This window comes from Saccopteryx leptura, chromosome 4 (genome assembly GCF_036850995.1).
Source record: "Saccopteryx leptura isolate mSacLep1 chromosome 4, mSacLep1_pri_phased_curated, whole genome shotgun sequence".
NCBI lineage: Eukaryota > Metazoa > Chordata > Mammalia > Chiroptera > Emballonuridae > Saccopteryx > Saccopteryx leptura.
In genome coordinates, this window is record NC_089506.1 from 207,429,172 (window position 1) to 207,449,877 (window position 20,706).

General features: G+C 48.6%; 1 protein-coding gene across 1 annotated transcript in view; it reads right to left on the reverse strand.

The window, feature by feature from the left end:
* The window catches only part of ABAT (4-aminobutyrate aminotransferase), a 96,904-nt gene extending 91,836 nt beyond the window's left edge, over window positions 1–5,068 (reverse strand). Inside the window, exon 1 of the mRNA XM_066382645.1 lies at window positions 4,924–5,068. The gene's annotated coding sequence lies outside the window, so the exon portion shown is untranslated. The remainder of the gene's footprint in view (window positions 1–4,923) is intronic.
* Window positions 5,069–20,706: the final 15,638 nt, after the last annotated feature.

Sequence of the window (20,706 nt, forward strand, 5' to 3'; positions counted from 1 at the left end):
TGAGCTGTAAAGGGTAGAATGGGAGATAGCTCTTGAAGGAGGAGGGAAATTTGCCCTTGGAGAGTTGATCCGGAGATTGAAGGAGTGTGTAATTAGAGGCTGCAGCAGGCAACTCTGTCCCCACGATGGGCGAGACAGTTGAATGGATGGAGCGTCTAGAAAAGGAAGCAGAGCTAGAAGCAAGGAAGAGAGCGGTTAAGTTACGCTTAGAACCTTGTTCCCTGGACTTTCTGCTGGGCGACCGCAGAGAGCGGGGTTGTTGATTCAGCTAGCTGTCACTGCGAGGCTTTTGTCCTCTGCGTCCCGGCAAGGGGGCGGGCAAGCAGAGAGAAGGGGACAGGCAGGACTCGCATTACCTACACAGGACTGTGTCCCGGTGTTTGAATACGGTTTCAGTTATCTTCGTAATAACCCCACGAAGTGGGTTCCCCACTCTCTTTTCTTCTCCTTTTTAAAAATGAAACGTATAGAGTATTTCCTTGTTAAAGAGGGGGAAGTGAGAGGTAAAGTGGTCGTGGCCTGAGGCACCCCTGCTGGAGGAAGCCCAGCTCAGCTTCCGTCAGTCTGTCCCCAAAACCCACCAGGACGCTGGTGGAAGGAGCTCCCCGTGGCCGGGCAGAGGCTCAGCCGAGAGGTGAGGCCTCAGATTCCTGTCTGCCGCCTCAGAACTCTCAGGAAGCCCACAGGCCCGAGTTTCAGCCCCTGACAACTGCCACCGTGACCACATCCCTGCAGAGAGGGACCAGGGTACGCAGGTCCCCAGACCACATCCATCAGGCAGACACTGGGGGCAAAGGCGGCATTCCTCCTGGGGGCGGGGCAGCTGAAAGAGCCCCTACCTGGGGTTCGGAACTCGGGCCGGAGTCCTACTGCTGTGCTTCCTGGCTGAGGGACCCCAAGCAAGTGTCTCAACCATCGTGGGCTCTGCTTTGCTCAGTTTTAATGCACTGGAAGCAGGCTAGGGTACTAGATCTTTTCTCCCATGAATATTTTCTTATCTATATAGGTCTTTGTCATGCTCCTCACTTCCCTAACTACCAATGGTCATATGCATTTACATATATATATCATATATATGTGTATATATATATTCCAAATATGGGATTATACTGTAGGGATTGATCCTATGTTATAATAAATTTCGGAGACCTTTCTGGGTCAGGAAGGTAAATCTACTTAATTCTTTAAGAAATACGCTCATTCCCCCATGTGACTGCACCGTAACGTAACCCGTCCCCTGGCTGGTAGTAAAAACCCCCGTGCTCCTCTCCCTGCGTGCACGCGCGAGCATTTCTGGCTTCTTAGAAGTGAGACGGCTCAGCCACAGGGCACGGTGTGTGAACTTTGAAAGACATTGCCAAATGATCTTTTAAAGAAGGCTCCAGCACTAGGTCACTTTTGAAACTTCTAAAACTGGCACGGCTGCTCCTTTGGCCTCTAGCAGGACAGGAAATAACACCCCGAGAAAGTCACTGAACCTCAGTGAGCCTCAGCTTGCTCCTCTGTGAAATGGGGGAACCTGGAGTATTACACACAAAGGTCATTTGGAGATGGCGGCGTCTTGTTTAAAATGTGAGGGATGGCCCTGACGGGATAGCTCGGGGGGGTGGAGCATCATCTGGATACGCAGAGGTTGTGGGTTCGGTGCCGGTCAGGGCACATGCAGGAACAGATCCGTGTTTCTGTCTAGCTCTCCCCATTCCTCTCTCTCTCAAATCAATAAATAAAATAAATAAATAAAATAGGTGAGGGATTAAAACTGTCATCAGCACTGGGAGGCTCAGGGGCTGAACAGCACCCCCTGCATCACGCAGAAAACAGACCGGAGCAGCCGGAGCAAGGAGGGTGCTGCCTTTAACCCAACATCCACTCTGCGCAAGGCACAGGTTAGACCGGCGGGTCTCAGGGCGCGTGGGGACGATGACTTTGCCCCTCAGGGGACATCTGGGCAACGCTTGGAGGCAGTTCTAGTTGTCATAACTAGAGGGCGTGGCAAGTGGCATCTAACGGGTAGCATGCAGGAATGGCGCTGAGCATCCCATAGTGTAAGGACAGCGCCACTAGACAGGACTCGTCAACCCAACTGCCTACAGTGCTGAGGATAACCCCTGCTCCAGACCTGTCTCTAATCTGATGCCTACCTCCCAACAAACCTCATCCAAGGCTGGGTATACTAAGGTTCAGAGAGCTGCACGACTTGCCCAAGGTCTGCAAGGCAGCAGCAGTAGCCAGGAGTTGACCTCTGGCCCCATATGACCTTAGGGTCTGTGGTCCATTCCATATACTGCACTGTCTTTATGGGCAGACATCACTCTTGTCGACTCTTCACTGCTTTGGCCCCTGGCAGATTACCTACTGGGCAGGTTATAAGTTTTACCTAAATGCACAAACTCCCTACTGTTTTAGAGGTTTTACGACTTTGGGCGAGTAGTCATAATCATTGTTTCCATCTACTGTGTGCTATATACTTGCTGAAGATTAACTCATTTTACTCTGTTAAGGACACCAAGCGAACCAGGTCACAGAGAGGTTAATAATTGCCCCAAGATCACATAGTAAGTAGCAGGTTCGGGCTCTAGACCCAGATAAGGGGGTTCAGAGACCAAGCTCTCCACCCCTATGCACTATGGTTCCCCTCAGGCTCTAAACATTCACCTTGGCACCTTGAACTTGGCTCCTATTCCTATTCTAAAATGGAGTAGGACAGACCAGAGTTCCAGCTCTGGACCCAGCCAGTGCCTCAGGGAAAGAAGCCGTGCTCTGAGCAGGGATGGGAGATTGCTGCAGGGAGCTCGGGACTGAAGGGAATGTCCAGGGACCGAGGGAGAAGAGGCCCTGAAGGAAGGCGACATGACTTCCTCGGGCCCTGTCCCTAGTTCCTGGAGCTAGGTGAGCTATGCACCCCGAGGGAACTGCAGAAGTCTTGGCTCCAGCATATTACAAACAATCTTATTTACTCTCCTGGGATGATCTGGACTTTGGCAAGCCTAAATTTGGCAGTGGGCTCAATAAAAATACCACAAGGGGTGAGTGGTGAAGTGAAAACTCCCAGGAGTGGATTCTACCAGGTGGCCTGTTGGAGGGTGGCGCTGAGCTCCGGCTTTGCCCCTTCCTAGCTTCGTGACATTGGCAGAGCCACAGCACCTGCTCTGACAAGTGGGGACAGCAGTGCCCGGTGGTCGGGTTGTAAATGTGAGGACTGAAGGTAGTGTCCAGAACCCTCGAACGACAGAAGCCGGGGAGAGGCTGTGACCAGCTTTGCCACCCACTGACTGAGTGACCTTGAGCAAGTCTCTTCCGCTCTTCGTGCTTCCGTTTGCTTAACTGTCAAGGATCTTGATCTAGAAGCCCTCTGAGGTCTTAGGGCTCCAGACTGGGCCACTTCTTTCTCCCCAGGGCTGACCTGTTTGGGCATCCAAGACATACATTTCTCCACACTCCAGGTCGCTGGGGCAGATCCGAAGAGTGAGGCAAGCTCCTTGCCTTTCTCTTCCCTTCCTCCACAATCTGGCCCGCTAGAGTAGAGCTGCTCCTAGCCCCTCAAGTCACCATCATCTTGTCCCTTCGACCAGCTTCATGGAAGCAGCAAAACCAACACCGTCTCCGGCTCAGTGGATGGCTCCTGCAGCATCCACCTCCCTGGTCACGAGCCTAGGGAATTCCACTGGGCAATGCCCAAGGAGCTGGGGCAAGCGGGCAGCCCCAGGGAGCAAACTGGGGCCCTTCTCTCTGCACGGACACCCTCTTCTCCAGGACAGGGGTGGGCTGCCTCACGGGGGGGGGGTATTCTGAATACAGCCCTTTGTGTGTGGGAGGGTGGGTGGGTTTTGGGGCACCAGGGGTCACTGCTCGTTCTGCTGCCTTAGAGGACATCTCTGCTGTCAGAGTTTGGAGGCTCCTAGAAGGGTCTCTAGGCTCAGGACCCCAGGTTTAGGCTTCAGTCAGTAGGCCTTCTTACTGAACCTCTTGCTCTGGTCTTATCTCTGGCCAGGGTCAGGAAAGGTGAGATGGAATTAGGTGGAGCAGCGAGGGGTGGCAGTGAAGCTGGGGAAGGCTGGGATCAGGTGAGGCGGGAAGGGTGGGTGTGGGGTGTTAATGAGATGAGGTTTGTGTGAAAGGGCGAGACAGGGATGGAGCGAGGGGGCTGACTGGTATGAGTGGGTATCCAGACCCTCGCCTTGTTTCTGAGTAAAAGCCCCTCATCGTACATCTCTACTGGAGGAAGAGTGGAAATCCCCCCCAATGGCTTTAGTGGTGGTGTGGAGGCAACCATGTCTTTCATGGGTAGGGAAGGGGGGCTGTGGGGGAAGGGGCAGGAAGTCACCTCTAAAGGCAAATTCCGGAGCCTAGTTTCTGAGAGGGATGCAGGTAGTTCCATATTGGGTTGGAAGGTGACATGCCAAGTCTCTGCCCCGGTAGATCCTTGTCTGAAGGAGAGGCTAGTTTCCCAGGATATCTGGGAGCCTCCATTTTTCATGGGGACAGCACGCTGTACCTATGCGCTTAGAAGACCCCATCATTCAGGAGGGTAGGTGGGGAGAAATTCAAACTTAGTTTTTAGGGAGGGGGAAGGGACATGGGTCTCCAAAGAAATGAGAGGGCCCTAGGTACCTGGAGAAGACGGACCCCGTTGGCGGGGGCACATTTCATTTCATGGGGTAAATTAGGGAGGCGAACCTTATCTCTAGAACCTAGGGTCAAGAGAAAGAGCCCATTTCTTAAGGAAAAAGAAAGCTATTTGTTCTCTGGAAGATGGGAGACCCCTTTTTCTCTTCGGGGGAGGGGACCCGTGTCTCAGGAGGATGAGGGCCGTGTCTCCGAGAGAAGATGCCGGGCTTTTGCTCCCTGGGGGCAGGGCCAAAGGACTCCATCTCGACTCCCCGCAGAAGGGCCCGCCCACACGCCCCAGCGCCTCGTCCTTACCTCCAGGCCCCGGCTCCGATGTGCGGGCTCCGATGTGCGGGGCCCCGACTTGCGGGATCTGCACCCTGCGCTCCGGCTGCGCTAGGTCTCTGCCCCGCTCCCCCAGCGACTCGCGGGTCTCCCTGGCTCCGCCGAGTCGCGCGGGCCAATCAGCGCTACCGGCCCCGGCCCTCGCTCGCGCCGCGGCCAATGAGCGTGCTCGCCACGGGCCGCCGCCCCCGGGGGAGGGGGAAGGTGGGGAGGGGGTAGAGTCCGGTCTCCCGGGCCGCGGGAGCCGGGGGCCTAGAGGAGGGACTGCGGGGCCTTAGAGGAGGGACCGCGGGGGCCTGGAGGAGGGACCGCGAGGGCCGGGAGCGAGGACTGGAGCGGTAGAAGAGGCGGCCGAGGATCCCCATAAAGCCGGAATGAAGCCTATCTGATGGGGGGCTGAGAGCCCGTCTTTAAAAGGGGGGCGGGAGTGGCAGCTCTACTGATTGATTTAACCTTGACCTTAATTACACGCTGCCCTTTTCCTGGACCCTTGAGACTGCGGGTGAGTGTACTTGCCCTCACTGCACCCCACGCCCCAGAACCCGGACTCTGGAACCTTAAGAGTCAGAGTCAGACGGGTTTCACATGAAAAGAAGGGGGGAAAGCATCATGCTTTGACCCCCTCCACCCCCAAGGTGGGTGCTCATGGCTCTCTCGCTCAGTCCTTCAAGCAGCCATTCACTTAACACCTCCTGGCCCACCAGATCCAGAAGGCAAACAGCTTGTGTATCGTGGGTGCAGTGCAAAGAGCACTGGATTAGGAGTTCGTGGTTCCTTCTGAAAGATCTCCACCTCCCTGATTCTCAATTTCCTAAATAATAAATGGAAATGACAGTGGTAATACCTCCTTCATGAGTGCAGATGAGATTGGAGATGTGATGAAGGCACTTTAATAAAAATTAAAATGCTGTATCAAAACTAGTTAATACTGATTGATGCTTCTCATCTCTCTGTTCCTGTCTGTCAGTCCCTATCTATCCCTCTCTCTCTCTCTGACCCTTGCTCTGTCTCTGTAAAAAAAAAAGAAAGTGAACAATTTCATAAATTGCTGTTGGGAGTACAAAAGATCAAAGCTTTTCTGGAGAGAAACTAGGTATTCTATGTTAAAAATCTTAAAAATAAGCTTACCTTTTTACCTAGCAATTAAACTTCTATGAATTTATTCTAAAACAGTGGTAGTCCCTACCGCCCACTAGTGGGCGTTCCAGCTTTCATGGTGGGCGGTAGCGAAGCAACCAAAGTATAAATAGAGATAGATTTAACTATAGTAAGCTGTTTTATAAAGATTTATTCTGCCAAACTTAGCGAAAATCCGACATAAAGTACTTGGTAAGTAATTATTGTTATATGCTTTAACTTGCTGTAACTCTGCTTTATAAATTTTATAAAGTAAAGTTACTTCCCTACTTTATAAATCACCATTACTGTGGAACCAGTGGGCAGTTAGAAATTTTTACTACTAACAGAGATACAAAAGTGGGCAGGAGGTATAAAAAGGTTGACTATCCCTGCTCTAAAACAATGAATGTTGCAAAAGTTTAATAACAAAGTGGTCTACTGTCACTTTGTTTATTGTAGCAGAAAACTGGAAACAACTTAAATGTACAGCAATAGGGACAGCTGTCAACTCACACGGAAGGCCTCCAATAAAATGTAAGTGTTGAATATTGAATGGTATGAAATTGTCATTTCAAAAAGTCAGTAAATAAATATTTCACCAAAAAAGTTTATTTGATATTGTCCTATTTTTGTTAATTCTATGTAAATATAAACAGGTTAGTGATGTCCAATAGAACTTTCTGTGGTGGTAGAAATGTTCTGTGTCTGTGCTGTCCAATATGAAAGCCACTAGCCCAGGCATGGCCAACATATGGCCCGCGGGCCACATCTGGCCCGCGTCATGAGTTTATGCAGCCTGCAATTAAATTTTTAATATTCTCCGCTACTTTAAAATCTCAGCTACTCAGAAGCGGAAGCATCTTTGATTATTGGAAATCAAGATATTTAAGAAGATAGTGATACGTGGAAAAGAATTCTGCGTGTGACTAATCTAGGGTTAACTTCCAATAATTGGTCGAATGGATTCGTGATATTTCTTTATTTTTTAAAAGAATTTCATTATAAAGATTTACAACTTTTGGCCCTGGCCGGTTGGCTCAGCGGTAGAGCATCGGCCTAGCGTGCAGAGGACCCGGGTTCGATTCCTGACCAGGGCACACAGGAGAAGCACCCATTTGCTTTTCCACCCCTTCTCCACACCTTCCTCTCTGTCTCTCTCTTCCCCTCCCGCAGCCAAGGCTCCATTGGAGCAAAAATGGCCCGGGCGCTGGGGATGGCTCTGTGGCCTCTGCCTCAGGCGCTAGAGTGGCTCTGGTCGCAACATGGCGACACCCAGGATGGGCAGAGCATCGCCCCCTGGTGGGCAGAGCGTCGCCCCATGGTGGGCGTGCCGGGTGGATCCCGGTCGGCGCATGCGGGAGTCTGTCTGTCTCTCCCTGTTTCCAGCTTCAGAAAAATGCAAAAGAAAATGCAAAAAAAAAAAAAAAAGATTTACAACTTTTGTACTCGTCTGTGCTCGATATGAACTGTTTGATGTTCAGCGGCGATGTGAAACCCACATTCTTTTAGGCGGAGTTTGCCAGTGCGCGCCCAAGGTCAAACAATTCGTTATTTTTGTGGTCAAATGTGCTGAATCAAGTGACATTGTAGCATAGACTATAGCTGTAGTTGATAACATGTCCAGGCTGTTTGTAAAACGAAATAATTGTTTTATTTGTGATAGAATCCCTTCAAGCTCATTCTATGAATTAAATATTGTTTTGACTGATTGTGATACAGTTTGGATATTTATATGGTATGTAATTATATTTTTATTAAAATATATTTTTATTAAAATAATATTGTATATTAAATTTTTTTTCACTCACTTACAGTTATTCATAAACAAATTACATAATAAAATTTTGTTTACTTAAATGAATCGTTTTTGTATTTAATATTTTTTAATTTTAATATTTTGTCTGGCCCGTGAAAAAAGTTTTCTTTCTAATCTGGCCCGGGGGCAAAAACTGTTGGCCACGCCTGCACGAGCCACATGTAGGTATGAACAGGTAGACTGAGAAACTAAACTTTTAAATTTTATTGAGTTTTAATTTTATGTTAAATAGTCACATGTGGCTAGAGGCTATCACATTGGATAGTACTGATGGATCGATAGATAGATGATAGATAAGCAGATAGGTAGAAAAAATAAATATTTATTAGAAGTAGCTATCTCTATACGCTGAAATTATAGATGGTTCTAGTTTTGATATATTTACATGCCACCAGTTTCTAATTATTCCAATATATATTGCTCTTATATAGAAACTTATTTAACATGAACAAGAAAAAACAAATAATCCAATTAAAAATGGTCAAAAGACCTGAATAGACAGTTCTCCAAAGAGAACATACAGATGGCTGATAGATATATGAAAAGATGCTCAATGACACTAATCATCAGGGAAATGCAAATTAAAGCCACTTGAGCTATTACCCCACACCTGTCAGAATGGCTGTCATCAAGACCTAAACAAATGAGTGTTGGTGAGGGTGTGGAGAAAAAGGAACACTCGTACAATGCTGGTGGGATTGTAAATTGATGCAGCCACTGTGAAAAACAGTATGGATATTCCTAAAAAAATTAAAAATAGAACTGCCATACAATCCAGTAATTCCATTTCTGGGGATTTATCTAAAGATAACAAAAACACTACTTTAAAAAGATATATGCAGCCTGACCTGTGATGGCGCAGTGGATAAAGCGTCAACCTGGAACCCTGAGGTTGCCGGTTCGAAACCCTGGGCTTGCCCGGTCGGCACATATGGGAGTTGATGCTTTCTGCTCCTCCCCCTCCCCTTCTCTCTCTCTCTCTCTCTCTTTCTCTCTCTCTCTCTCTCCCCCTCCTCCCTCTCTAAAATGAATTTAAAAAAAGATATATGCATATCTCTTTTCATTGCAGCATTATTAGTAATAGTCAAGATCTGGAAGCAACCTAGATGCCCATCAGCAGATAAATGAATAAGAAGATGTGGTATACATATATACAGTGGAATACTATTCAGCCCTAAAAAATATCTTGCCATTTGCAACAACATAGGTGGACATGGTATTATGCTAAATGAAATGAATCAGAAAGAGAAAGAAAGACAAATACCCTATGATTTCACTTATATATGGAATCTAAAAAAGACAAAACAAATGAATAAACAAAACAGAAACAGACCCATAAATATAGAGAGCAAGCTGATGGTGGGGGTAATGAGAATAAAAAATAAAATAAAATGAAATGAAAAACAAAAAAGCAGCCTGACCTGTGGTGGCGCAGTGGGTAAATGCGTCGACCTGGAACACTGAGGTCACCGGTTCGAAACCCCAGGCTTGCCTGGTCAAGGCACATATGGGAGTTGATGCTTCCTGCTCCTCCCTCTGTTCTTTCTATCTCTTTCTCTCTCTTTGTCTCCTCTTTCTAAAGAAATGAATAAGTAAAAAATGTAAAAAATAAATAAATTGTAAAAAATAAAAGAATTATTATTAAAAAAACAAACAAAAAACTCCACAGAAAACAAAAAAGCAAAAGTCTCAACCAAATGCAGCCTACCTTCTGTCTTGTGTGACCTGCAAGCTATGATATAAAATGGATTCTACATTTTAAATGGTAGGGGAAAAAAAGTCACAAGAAGAAAAATATTTTGTATTACATGAAATTATATAAAGTTCACATTTCAGTGTGCATAAATAAAGTTTATTTTGGAACACAGCCACGCCCACTCACTTAGACATCATCTCTTGCCGTCTTTGTGTTACAGCGGCAGAGCTGAGTAGTTGCGACAGAGACCATATAGCTTGCAAATCCAAAAATATTTACCATCTGGCCTTTTAAGAAAACGTTTGCCAAGCTCTGGTTTAAGGCATTCAGGAGAAACAAAATGTGGAGTCATCGGTCTTCTGTTCTTTTATTCATTCTATGTGCATTGAGTCCCACTGTGGATGAGACCCTGGCATTGGGCATTTGGGAGGAGCTGTACTGTGTTTCCGGCTAAGGAGGGGTGTGAGAGCGATATTTAGAGCCAGGCGATTTGTAAGCTGATTCTCAAGTAGCTTCACTATGACACTTGTGAAGAAAACTGTCAACTGGTGGAGAAAGCCCTTTTCACATGAGCTTCGTTTGCATTTTTCACAGTTCCTATCAGGCTGCTTGGGGCGGCAGGTGCCTTCCAAGGGATGCTGAGAGTGTTTTCCCGAGCTGGCTGAGGTCCAGAACAGGAGCTCCTTCCCCAAGAGCACTCTGTTTGAGAGGGTGACGCTGCACCTCCCGAGAGGAGACATTAGGGCAGGGACGTGAGAGGGTCACAGGGCGGGAGCAGTGTGAGCAGGAAAGACGCTTAGCGATCAGCAACCCGTTGTACAAATGAAGAAACAGGCCAGAGATGAGAATTAACTTGCCCAGAGCTAGATTAGAATGTGTGCCTTTTTTCTTAGGTTTGTACTTTCTACACTCCCTGCTCACAAAATAATAAAGGGATACCACAGAGGACATTTGGGTGTGATGGAAAGGGGGCTAGCTTAGGACCTGATAGTGGATGTTAGTGGCACCGCCCAATGACCATGTGACATTAAACAAGTCATTTACTTCCCTCTCAGCCTTTGAGTTTTCATCCATAAACTGGATAATTAAGGTAGGGCCAAATATTCACATGTAAAAGAATGAAGTTGGACTCTTACTTCACACCATATACAAATTAACTCTTAATGGATCAAAGGCCTAAATATAAGACTCAAAACTATAAAACTCTCAGAAGAAAATACAGTGATAAATCTTCATGACCTTGGATTTAGCAATGGTTTCTTAAACATGAACACCAAAGCATAAGAAACAAAAGAAAAATAGGTAAATTGGAATTCATCAAAAATTAAAACTTTTTTTTTTTTTTTTACAGAGACAGAGAGAGAGTCAGAGAGAGGGATAGATAAGGACAGATAGATAGGAACGAAGAGAGATGAGACACATCAATCATTAGTTTTTTGTTGTGACACCTTAGTTGTTCATTGATTGCTTTCTCATAGATGCCTTGACCATGGGGCTACAGCAGACCAAGTAACCCCTTGCTCAAGCCAGTGACCTTGGGTCCAAGCTGGTGAGCTTTTGCTCAAACCAGATGAGCCTGCGCTCAAGCTGGCGACCTCGGGGTCTCGAACCTGGGTCTTCCGCATCCCAGTCCAACACTCTATCCACTGCGCCACTGCCCGGTCAGGCAAAAAAAAATTAAAAACTTTTGTGCATCAAAGGACATTGTCAAGAATGAAAAGACAGCCTGGCCAGCACAGTGGATACAGTGTCAACCTGGACACTAAAGTCCCTGATTCGAAAACCCTGTGATAACCTCCTTGATCGTGGGCTTGCTTGCTTGAACGCAGGGTCACTGGCTTGAGCCCAAAGATCACTAAGGTCATTGGCTTGAGCAAGAGGTCACTGGCTCATCTTGAGCCCCTGGTCAAGGCATGTATGAAAAGCAAGCAGTAAACAACTAACGTGCTGCAACTATGAGTTGATGCTTCTCACCCCTCTCCTCTCTCTATCTCTCCCTTTCTGCCTGTCTGTCTCTCTTTCAAATCAATTAAAAAAAAAGTTAAGGATGAAAAGACAACCCTCATAATGGGAAATAATATTTGGAAATTATATATCAGAAAAGAGTCCAGCATCAGAATCTCTTAACATTCAACAACAAAAAGACAACCCAAATCAGCCTGACCAGGTGGTGGCGCAATGGATAGAGTGTTGGACTGGGATGTGGAAGGACCCAGGTTCAAGACCCCGAGGTCGCCAGATTGAGCATGGGCTCATCTGGCTTGAGCAAAAAGCTCACCAGCTTGGACCCAGGGTCGCTGGCTCCAGCGAGGGGTTACTCAGTCTGCTGAAGGCCTGCGGTTAAGGTACACATGAGAAAGCAATCAATGAAAACTAAGGAGTCACAACGCGCAACGAAAAACTAATGATTGATGCTTCCCATCTCTCCGTTCCTGTCTGTCTATCCCTCTCCTGACTCTCTGTCTCTGTAAAAAAAAAAAAAAAAAAAAAAAGACAACTCAATTCAAAAATGGGCAAACATTTGAATGGACATTTCTGCAAAAGAAGAAATACAAATGGCCGACAAACCCATGAAGGGATGTTGAACATCATTAATCATTAGGGAAATACAAGTCGAAACTGCAGTGAGATACCACTTCATACCCACTAGGATAGCCTTCATTAAAAAATGGAAAATAATAATTGTTGACAAAGATGTGAACATATTGGAACCCTTACACACTACTGATGGGAATGTGGAAACAATTTGATAGTCCCTCAATAAGTTAAACATAAAATTACCATAAGACTCAGCAATTCTACCTCTAGGTAGATATTAAAAAGAATTGAAAATAGCTGTTCAAACAAAAACTTGTATATGGATTTTCATAGCTGTACTACAATAGGTAAAAAGTCAAAACAATCCAAATGTCCCTCCACTGATAAATGGGTGAACAAATTGTAGTATATATGCCCATACAATAGAATCTTACCCAGTCATTCAGAGGAAGGAAGTACTGATACATGCTTACAAAATGGATCTTAAAAAGGAAAAACCACATACCGTATGATTCCATTTACAGGAAAGATCCAGAATAAGTAAATCCATAGAGACAGGAAGCAGATTAGAGGTTGCCAAAGCTGGAGGTGGGGGACCCGGGGGGTGACTATTTAATGAGTATGAGGTTTTCATTTGGGGTGATGGGAACTATAATGGTGATGGGTGTACAACATTGTTAATGTACTCAATGCAACTGACTGGTACACTTTAACATGGTAAATGTTGTGCTGTGTGTCTTATCACAATAAGAACGAAATATCTACCACAGTGTGGCACTGTTTGGGGTGAATGAGAGGAGGTGTTCATTCCTGGCCCCTAGTGGGTATCCGTATGTTGGCAGCTGTTGTTGTTATTAGTTTCACCAAGTTATCTGCCTGATTGTGAGAGGTGACCAGAGTTCATTCACTCACTTAACGGGTTAGTGATTTATCTGCTCATTTGTCAGGTCAATAAATATGCATTTAGCGCCTGACCAGGCGGTGGCGCAGTGGACAGAACATCGGACTGAGATGCGGAGGACCCAGGCTCGAGACCCCGAGTTTGCCAGCTTGAGCGTCAGGCTCATCTGGTTTGAGTAAAAAGCTCACTAGCTTGGACCCAAGGTCTCTGGCTTGAGCAAGGGGTTCCTCGGTCTGCTGTAGCCCCACGGTCAAGGCACATATGAGAAAGCAATCAATGAACAACTAAGGTGTCGCAACGAAAAACTAATGGTTGATGCTTCTCATCTCTCCGTTTCTGTCTGTCTGTCCTTGTCTATCTCTCTCTCTGTCTCTGTAAAAAAAAAAAAAAATGCATTTAGCACCTCCTAGGTGCAGGTGCCGACCTGTTTCCAGCACAGGGGACTTGAGGCCCCAGCTCCACGAAGCTTCCATTCTGGTGTTGGGAGACTGCACGTAAAAAAGGGCAAACGTAACTAAAGGAGCTCATTTCTGACAATACGTGCTTTGGGGGGGCGGGGGGAATATGATGTGACCAGCATCAGCGTCGCCACACTAGCCATGCTGGCCAGGAAGTCACCTGGAAGGCAGTGACACTGAAGCTGAGGTCTGAATGCTGAGAGGGAGGCTGGAGGTGATTTCTCATGCTCACAGCCATGTTTGTCCCTTGTGCTGGGCTCCTTGAAGACCCAGGGGCTGCCTCCTGCTCTCCTTACCTAAATGACCTTGGTGAGACGGGACAGCTTGGGTAGGTGTGCCACGCTCAACAGAAGCAGCTGTTGCAACCGACACATCATAGACTCATCACAGCTTTATTCTGCTGTCATTGTGATGCCTGGGGTCCCACAGAGCTGCCAGGCCAAGAGACACACGACATTGCAGTTCCCCTTCCAGCTCAGGACACATTGATACAATGGGGAAATTGTGTCATCCCCTAGTGCCACCCCCAAGCCCTGCAGGGTTTCCCAGAGGCAGAAAATGCACGAGATAGCCCTTGACAACAACCACCCTGCTCAAAAGGTCAACAGGGCTGAGGTTGGGACACCCTGCAGGAGATCATGTATAAGTAGTTTTGAGAAAATGAAAGAGACTCAATAACAGTAGGTCCCTTGCTTCTGTGACTAGAGATACCCTCATATTCACCCAATTCTGGCCAAACTATGCAAGGGCATCATCTCAGGGGGTCAGATGGAGGGGCGTGGCTCCCGCTCTCATCTCCACTGCTGGAGAAAACAGATAAGCATTTCTGTCTTTTCTGAGATGTGGGGGCTGTGTTGGCATGTCTGAGATCTCTGAGGACAGTGTTTGGCGTGCAGGAGGTGCTGGATAAACACCGACCAATTTCACTGCCGGCAAAGAGCAGAGCCAATCAATGTGCAGCAGGAGGCCGAGGGAGGGCGCCACCTCTCTTACCGCCCCCTCAACCCCCGCAGCACTTGGCCCCGGGAGCTGTCCAGCAACTCCCTACTGAAACTTCACGGAGGAGCCAAACATCGAAACTGAGATCAAACTCTTCCTTCCCCCAGGACCAGCAAATGCACAGGTCTTTCTCCTCCTCCCCCTCTCCTCTCCTCTCCTCCTCATAGGGAGCAGAAGATGAAAACCAGGAGACACTATGGCAGAGAGGTTACATTCTCAAACTCAGGGCTCATATCCTAGCTGTGATAATGAAGGATCGTAGACTTTCTACAGGTGACTTACGCTCTCCAGGCCTCAGTTCCTCATCTGTGAAATGGGGATGATGATGGCGAACACCGGCACGATTGGGCTTTCGGGAGTGTTCCGTGGGGAAGGCGTCTGTTGAGCCTACAGGAAGCACTCCATGAATATGAGCTGTTATTATAAACATTGTTATAACCACCATTCCCGTAGTGCGGGCTCCTCCAGAAACAGGCCCTGACACGAGGATTCGAGTGCTTTATCTGGGAAGAGATTCCAGGAGACACCGTAGGGGAGTGGTTAGGAATATAGGGAAGGAAGAGCAGAGCGTAAAGGGATCGCTGTGGGCGATTGAAGCTGAACTGCACTGGGGAATGCTGGGAGCCAGCAGGGAGCATGCATTTCAGTCATCTCACCCAGAGGCCAGGGAGTTGGGATATTCATACACCAGCCACTACCAGTCATCGGTCAAGGACTGCCTGCCCAGGTATCTTCCAGTTTTGCGTGGAAGGTGCCACACCTTTTGTGGTTCCTGGGAGCAGCTCCCCAGACGGATCCACCAGGGGTCCCGGGCCGCCTGTTGTTCTGCCAGCTGTGTGACTCTGGGCCCCATCGCTGTCTCTCTTTGGGCCTCGGCTTTCTCAGTGAAGACGGTAGCTTCTCCTGGCTGGTTGCAGAGAGGATAATGTGCTAGCTTGTGCATGTGGCTTGGGACATCATGCTCACTCCAGGGCAGGCCCCCTCCTCCTTATGAGGACCACCCACTGAGTCAAAGCTGCTTTGGTTGAAATATCCTCCACTCCCCTCTGTGATGGCAGAAAGATGACGACTTTCCTAGCACGCCACGTTCCTGTGTGTCACCCAGGGCCTGACAGCTGCCATGCTGGGTCCCGGGATGGGATGCCCATGACTCCAGGCTCTCTTGACCTCTCCTCACACCCTTGATGCAGAGCAGCAAGCTGAGCTGGGCAGCGGTGTGTGGACAACTAGACAATTTGGGGATCAGGAGTCCTTAGAAGCTACAGCAGAAACCACTGGCCTCGAGTTAGACCCGCTCGGTTCCCACACAGCCCCATGGCTCACGGGTGGTGGGGCCCCTCAGGGGTACCACCTTTCTGATCCTGGGTTCCCTTGCCTGTAAAACAAGGTGACACTAGGAGATGCCTCTGCCTAACAAGGTGAGATGGTTAAGTTTTGCATCGATTTCTCAAGCACCTCCCCTGAGTCTCATGCGCTGGGCTCCCCAGGGTCCCAGGGTCATTGCCATGACGGACCCCAAAGCCACGTGATCCCAAGTGGATCCCATGAGACAGGTCTTGTGAAAGAGCTTTATAACTGTAGAGTGTACAAGCGTAAAGAGTTAAATATCACCTAGCCTCATGGGGACTTAATCGAGCACATCTAGCTACGTCTGGAGACAGTTTGGGTTGTCACAACTGGGAGGAGGAGGAAGATGCTACTGGCATCTAGTGTGGAGAGGTCGGGGAGGCTGTCAAACATCTAAGTCAGCGGTTCTCAACCTGCGGGTCGCGACCCCGGCGGGGGTCGAACGACCAAAACACAGGGGTCTCCTATTCCAATGGCTTTAGGAGACCCCTGTGTTTTGGTCGTTCGACCCCTGCCGGGGTCGCGACCCACAGGTTGAGAACCGCTGCTCTAAGTGCATATGACAGCTCCACAACCAAGAATTCTCTGGCCCAAAATATCATTTGTGCTGAGGTTCAGATATCCTGTTCTAGTCTTCTGGTTTGACAAGACTGACCTTGGGCAAGTTTTAACTTCTCTGAGCCTCAGTTTCTTCATCTGTAAAATGGGGATAAGAATAATAGCCCTTCCCCCATAGGGTTGTGGTGAGGTTTAAAAGAAGTGACCTATGCCGAGCCTCCTACCCAGGGCGGTACAAACAGCCAGAGAAATAGGAGGAGTGGGAGGACCCCCTCCCCCTCTCTTCTTTTCAGTTCTGACTCTTCCCCAGGTGGCTGCCCCCCCCCCCCGAACATCCAGGTGCGTGTTGTCATGGAAACAGTTCAGGAATGGTGCACTTAAGAGCTTGACTGATATTTTTCTCCCTCAAATAACTTATCCTGTCAATCAAGTAACACTTAGGAGAGGTGGTTAGGCAAATGAGACTTTTTTTTTTTTTTTACCATTATTAACTGCCGAGGAAGGCACCTACCCGAAGAGTTTCCACCTCCCCCAGACAGGCTGTTAATGCAAATGCAACAGTGAGTAATTAACAATCGTGACGACAACAACGATGACGATGACGACGGTGGTGGTGGTGATGGTTGCCACCACTTGTAGCTCTCCCTTGAGCCAGGTTGTGTGATGGTTGGCTCCCATGTACCATTAAGGACAGCCTTGAGAGGTAAGCCCTAGTGTGTGCCCATATTAAAGACGCGGACGCTGAGGCTCAGAGAGGGGGAACGGTGGCTGTTTTGAGCCCAGTTCAGACACCAGGCACAATGCTCTAACCATTAGACTTTATTGCCTCTCAGTGCCCTTGAGTGCTAGCAGATGTGCGAGAAGGCTCAGTTCCTTTAGTTCCTGCCCCAGCACGCAAACCATCAGCTCGGGGCTCTCGTCCTGGTGAGCTCTGAAGCCCCAGCACCTGCCCATGGAGCCCATTTCTGAGCATGGCTCCTTTCTGGTCCAGACTCTCTTGCCCCAAAGAAAGGCTCCTGCATGACCCCGATACTCATTGCTTCCTAAAACCTAAGGCAGAACCACGGCCCAGCCCGGCCTGTAACCCCTTTGCTCTATCCCAGGACGATGGCGCAGCAATCTCCAACCCACGGGGCTCCTCTTGCCTGTAGACAAACAGTCCCTGGCCGGGGGTGGGGTGGTGGGGTGGTGGGGAGACTGGAAAGAACACCGGCTACAGAGTCAGATGGACCTGGGTGGAGACCCCACCCCTGTTACTTCTGAGTCCTGTGGCCTCAAACAACCTACCTATGTTCCTTGAGCATGAGCTTACTCATCTCTAAATAAATGGTAGGTACTTAACAATGTGGGTTTGAGCTGAGTTAGGGCGTGCAGCTAGCTCGGTGCTGGCTGCTCTCAAGGGAGTGTAGCACTGCAGGTTAGTTAGGGTCCCCCAACAGTCACTGGGGGACCCGCACTTTGGAACCGCTGCCGGTGGCTCGCTAAGGGAACTGATGTGATGACTATGCCCTGGATTCCTGACTGAATTTCGGCTGTCGATTTTTGAGGATGGCGCGCCACCTTGTGGCGAGAGTGCTCCAGCAAGCCAGGCTGGAGGCGAGGCGCACTGCCTCAAGTCTGGGAAACCGGGGGAGGAGGAAATGACCTCCAGATCGGTTGAGGGAAGAACCAGCTCATGCCATTGGTTGGTTGGGCTAGAGTAAGTTCCATTCAGATAATTTATTCACTCATCCGTTCATTCATAGGCACAGCTGGCTTCTTCTCATTCTTTGGGACCTGCCCCTATCACCTCCCCTGATGGCCTCTCCTTCATTACTGCTTTCCTAGCACCCTGGACAGCATTATTTTTCCTCGTAGCACTTATCAGCCCCATCAAGGTTATAAGTCTCTAATGATTAAACCATAATTATCTTTTTTATTTTAATTTTTAAAAATTGTTCCGAAGTGAGAAATGGGGCGTGGTGCAGACAGACTCCGCATGCGCCTGACCAGGATCCACCTGGCATGCCCACCAGGGGGCGATGCTCTGCCCATCTGGGGTATTGCTCTGTTGCAACCAGAGCCATTCTAGCACCCCAGGCGGAGGCCATGGAGCCATCCTCAGCACCCAGGGCCAACTTTGCTCCACTGGAGCCCTGGCTGCGGGAGGGGAAGAGAGAGAGAGAAAGGAGAGGAGGAGGGTGGAGAAGCAGATGGGTGCTTCTCCTGTGTGCCCTCGCCGGGAATTGAACCCGAGACTTCCACATGCCAGGCGGACGCTCTACCTCTGAACCAACCTTCTGGGACAACCATAATTATCTTAAAACTGATCAGGACCATGTGTCAGAGTCTTATTTAATTCATTGACGGGAGATGCAGGATGACAGAACTGGTTTCAAAGAGAATGCAAAAAAAAAAAAACACCCACAACAAAACCCAGAAATGTGTATAGTAAGTGGGAATACAATGAGATGAAATCACCATATTAGACACATATTTTGTTAATGTCCCACAGGGCAAAAACACTGTACACCCTGGGGTTATCTTCCTACTGGACAGAACAAACAATTATGGTGCAGTCTGAGTAACAGCAGTCAGCTCTTTGCCTGGGTGGAGACCCCACCCTTGTTACTTCTGAGTCCTGTGACCTCAAACAACCTACCTATGTTCCTTGAGCATGAGCTTACTCATCTCTAAATAAATGGTAGGTACTTAACAATGCGAGTTTGAGCTGAATTGCTGTTCTTTGCATGACCCGCCATATGGTATGTATGTATTTGTGTTTATTGCCTGTTGCCTTGTCTAGTACACAGAGTCCTAGAGGGCAGAAAGGCGAGAGAGACGTCTTGCTGCCTCCCCAGGCACCTAGTCAATATCCAGCCTGTGGAAAGGGCTTGATCAGTATTTGCGGAATGACGGGGTGAGTCAGGCTGGAGAAAGAACATGACGCCAGCCCTTCCACCCTGGAGCTCACTCACCACCTGGTTGGCGAGACACTCAGAAACAATGATCATCCTGGTCCTAAAAGGCCTGTATCACAGAGGGAAGGTTTTCTGGAAGAAGGGACAAAGAAGAGGGGCTGAGCGAGCGGAGTTTCAGGGTTGGGGGTGAATCGGTGCGCCCATGGCTAAGTGAGGTGCATTCTGGGCGCAGGGGGGAATTCAATGTGGTGGACAGGATGGCTGGAAGGTAGGCAGAGGCCAGACACTGAAGGGCCCAGTGGCTATGTTGGAGCCTCTTCTTTGCAGTCTCAATAGCTTGCTCTGAGGTTGGCACCTGAGATCTACCTGTACAGGCCTGGGTGGGGGGAGGCCCTCCGTGTACAGATAAAATAATTTAGGGAGCTGAGGTGGACGAGAGGCTCACTCAGACTGATCCCTGGAAGTAGCATCCTGCTACATACATATCTAGACGCTAAACTTACAGGTTCCACTGGTGCCGTAACATCCCACACTTTGAGAAATACATTAAAACAAAGATGAGGTCCTTACGAGAATGCCCCTTAATGGAGGGGTGGTGGTGGCTCTTCATAAGCTTTGTTTTGTCAGAAGACACAGTCCACCAAGCCAGAAAGCTGGGCGTCACCCTCAACCCCCTCCTCTTCTTACAAACCCTCACCCCAAATGGTCCCAGAACAAATCTCAGTCCTCACATTAGGTGGGCAAGAAAATGAACATATTGGGGCAGATTGGAACCCAGGCAGCTGGTGCTTGAAGAACGCCAGCTGTGGCGATCGGAACACCGTCTGGCTCCATGTCCCCGTTGGCGAGCTTGGCCTCTCCCTTCCAGATGGAGCAGCCTCTGAGAGGCCCCTGATGACCAGGCTTTGGGGACTCCCACCTCTGTGCGACCCCCTCCCCTTGAGTGGGGCTGGACTGGATGCCTCACTTCTGAAGGACTGAATGTGGCAAAGGTGATGGACGCCGGGTCTGAGATCAGGTTACATGACGACTGACTCGGACCTGCGGACACTCTTCTCTTCTCTCCCGTGCTTGCTAGAGAGCGGCAGTCCTGTCCTGTCACCGTCCCCAGCTGTCCTCTGAGTAACCCCTCTCGGCAGGCACATTAGTTTGCTAGGGCTGCTAGGGCAAGATACCCTAGGCTGGGTGGTTACACGATGGAAATTTGTTTTCTCACAGTTTTGGGGGCTGGGAATTCTATGATGGAGGTGTCAGCAGGGTTGGTGTCTGTTTTGCTTTTATTATTAAAAAATTAAAAGCATTAAAAAATTTTTTAACATTAAACTTGCAGTTTTGATTTGAACGTCCTGTTGGGGAAGAGCCTGCAGGGAAGGGTGAAGCCCATTGGGCAGGGCCCCTGTAGATGGCTGAGGAGGGGGCAG